General features: G+C 41.4%; 1 long non-coding RNA gene across 1 annotated transcript; it reads right to left on the bottom strand.

Moving 5' to 3' along the window:
- Nucleotides 1–1,297: 1,297 nt before the first annotated feature.
- Nucleotides 1,298–3,053, bottom strand: LOC146679693 (uncharacterized). Its single transcript, XR_014918491.1, has 3 exons — nt 2,674–3,053; nt 2,522–2,582; nt 1,298–2,411 (listed from the first exon to the last, which is right to left on the bottom strand). It is a non-coding gene; the product is annotated as an uncharacterized LOC146679693 (long non-coding RNA).
- Nucleotides 3,054–3,486: the final 433 nt, after the last annotated feature.

Raw genomic sequence — 3,486 nt, forward strand, 5'->3', positions numbered from 1 at the left:
ACTAAACATTATTATTATTATTTAAGCAGAGTGGTGTGATTGATGTAGGCATTGCTGTGTGACAGGAGGACTTTTCTTGAAACAGCTCGTGTGACGTGAGCTGACGTAAAAACAGTGATGTTAGCTTGATTCTCTGGGCTAAAACTATTTTAAAAAGAGGGTCAATCATGCAAATCTGCCAATAGAAGCCAAAGTTACAGCCCCTCAGAGTTTAAAGAGAAAAGGCCCGTTTCCAACACTCGGTTGTGCAAAGGGAAACAGGCCCACAGTGCCTGAGTGTGTGGGTAATTCTTCAAATAATATTCAAAAGCAAACATTTTTAAGCATGTAAATAAAATTCAATCATTTCTGCTCTTCAATACCTAAGAAATGAAAACTGGCAGATGGTCCCAAAATGTGAAACGCCTGGCTATCTGTGCATTTAGTGCTGCAAGTTTTCACTGTTTACCTTCAGAAGCATAAATCTCTGCACAGATAATGTTCATATGTGGATTCCTGGTTTTCTGCAGTTAATTGTGACCCAAAGCGTATTTTTAAAGTGGTTCCAGGCAATAAAGTCTAAAAATAAATACATCTACTTCCTTTTTCTGTGTTCCAGCCTCAGTGACTCTGACACAGTGCTGTAATATTTACACCTCTGATGAAAGCAGAGTTTGTAGTTGCAGAGAAATACTCGACTCATTTTGGGCATTTACGAGCAGGAACCTCAGAAAGCCCCTCGCTGCTTCACTGGTTAAGAAGCAAAGCAAACATTAGTTCACAGTGATGTTAATTAAGGCCCAAAGTTTAGGAACGAACGTCAGCACTTCACTAATGAATGTAATGCTGATTCATGTGCTTGTTTTGTAATGTGCATGTTGTGCGTTGCTATTTCCCATATTCTTTGGCACTGATAGATGAAGAGTCTCAGGCAGGACCGAGGCTGCCAGCTGCTGACAGTGAGCAGGGAGAGAGCAGCAGAAGCTGGGCAAGAGCAGGGCACCTTCAGCCCCCTTCATCAGTCAGAAATCATTTGGGTGTCTGTGTGAAATGTCTGATTTTTAAAATCTTTTTGTAGACATATTTATTAAATGTTTAACAATTATATAGAAGAAAGACAATGTAAAGAACAAAACATGACAAAACCAAAATGAGTTGAAGTTATGAACTGTTTCTGAGAGACAAATAACACCAGGATCCTTTTTGTGTAGCTGACAGCTGGTAACTGTGCAGGGGCGGGTCTAGCAAAGTGTTGCCAGGGGGGCAGGCAGGGCATTAACAGGGAGAGGGGGGCACAAAGAAATACTTTTCTTTCTTGTTCTCATTTAAAATGTCTCACTTTTAATAAATAATTATCTGAATCTTACAACAAACGTTTTCATCTGATGTAAAATGTATAGAAATCCATTATTGTACATAGTCATTTTTTAGGGTCCCATCATAATTTCTTCAGAAGTAAGTACTGCATATGATGCCAGTGTTTCCCACATTTTCTAGATTCTGCACCAGTACTGTGTGTAAAATGCATCAAAAAGTCCGTTTGATTCTTTCTCACCTGTCTTTCTGTCTCCTTTCACTTTTTAAAGGTTGCCATGTTAGAAAACATATTTTGCCCTGCCGTGCTGTTTATTGATGTGGCAAATGAAAGGTTTATGAAAATATATCTAAATCTGTCATCAGTAATCAGCAATGATCATGTCTCACCTCTAGTCTCTGTCTTAATGTCAGGTTTCCACCGTGTGTTGTAGATGTTCAGGAGGTTAACTCGACCAACAGTCTACTTCCTGTTTAGAATACCAGGACAGGGAGGATGGTGCAGGTTTAAGTTTATTAGACTGATGCATGTATACCAACAAGACAGCGTCCATCACTGTGACAACAGCGTTTGTTTTCATTCAAAGGCTTTATGGTTTTTCCTTTAATACCTGGGGGGCCGGTCTCCAGTCAAAATGCCCGGGACCATTTTTTGTCCCAGTCCAGCCCTGGTGTCAGATCTGCATGCAGTGTCAATGAGACGATCAACAACAGATCAGACAAAACACTCAGGCGGACACTCCTCTGTAGAAGGAAACATGGAAAGTGTGAGGTAATCAGTGCACAACATCACTTTGTATTTCAGGCTGTTTTTATATAGAACTTCAGCACCAATGTAAAAGTTCTGGTTTTAGGAAGATGAAGAACATTTTCAGGAAGGATGCCGTCTGCAAGCAGAGCTGCTTGAACCTCAGCGCTGAGGTCCAGACTACTTCCTGTGAAGCCACGTGATGTAAATCTGCTGCTGTAACTTCACAGTTTACTGAAGCTAAATGCAACGTTACCATATAATCTGTTTTCAACAAAGGTTTCACTCCGTCCGGTGTTGATGGAATGATTCAGGCCGTACTCGTCAGGCTTCCCATCGACCACACGCATTTCAGTCACAAACCCCGTGACTGACAACAAGGGAAACAGCAGAAGAAAAGATGTGAAAAATACTGGATGATGATGATGGAGGATTAACCGCGGTGGTTAAACTGTTTCCTGTCTTTGTGGGCGTACTCACAGGGAAGTTTCCAGGCACGTCAGTCTTGGTGGCTAAAGTCTCCATTTTCCAACATGTATCGCTACAGGTGCAAAGACACAACATTAATCATCAGTGTAAATATTTTAATGCTGTCCAAACGGTGTTTGCTTTGTCTGTCCTCTCGCGCTCACAGAGGAAACGAGGACGCCACCTTCAACCCATCTTCAGTTGGCTCAACCATGGCCGGACTTCCTGTTGGCTTTGTGACAGCAAACCACTTGAAATGAGAGCAAACTGCAGTCAAGCACCACTTACAGCAACCTGTGGACACGCAAATGGAAAGCACTGAGAATCATACAGAAGCATAAGAGCTGTTTATTGTAACACGTGTGTGTGTGTGTGTGTGTGTGTGTGTGTGTGTGTGTGTGTGTGTGTGTGTGTGTGTGTGTGTGTGTGTGTGTGTGCACATTAATAATACACTGATGTATGTTAGTTTGATTTATGCTATATCTGAGAAAACAACTGCAGAATTTTACATCAAAGTTTCCAAAGCTGATGTTTTGTTGTTCACTCTGTTTTATATTCATAAAGTTTGTTGTTTTTAAATCAGTGGACAAAATAAATATTATCACACAAAATCCAGGGTGAAACATAACCAAATAACCTAAATGGTGAAGTCATTATAGAAGTACATGTTGCAAAGGTCAGCCTCCTGTATAGACTGCTAAACTGTCTGGGGGGCCCTGCCTGTCCTCGTTGGATAAGCTCCACCCCTTTTCCATAAGACGGAGACATTTGTATGAAAATAGATGGGCAGTAAAATAAAAAATAAAAAATATTATGGATGACTCTGTAAATCAAAGTCGGCCTGAGGCAGAAGCAGAAACCATGAGGAGCACAGCACCACTCCCAGAAGGGCACGAAGTGAAGCCATAGCTGCTGAAGAGTGAAGACGTGATGATGGAGGAGATCACAGATGAAGATCTGCTGCCTGCTGACTCTTT

Source organism: Copadichromis virginalis, unplaced genomic scaffold, assembly GCF_057382275.1.
Source record: "Copadichromis virginalis isolate Kocher_CV1m ecotype Utaka unplaced genomic scaffold, C_Virginalis_male_GT1.1 unmapped_scaffold_1, whole genome shotgun sequence".
Lineage (NCBI taxonomy): Eukaryota > Metazoa > Chordata > Actinopteri > Cichliformes > Cichlidae > Copadichromis > Copadichromis virginalis.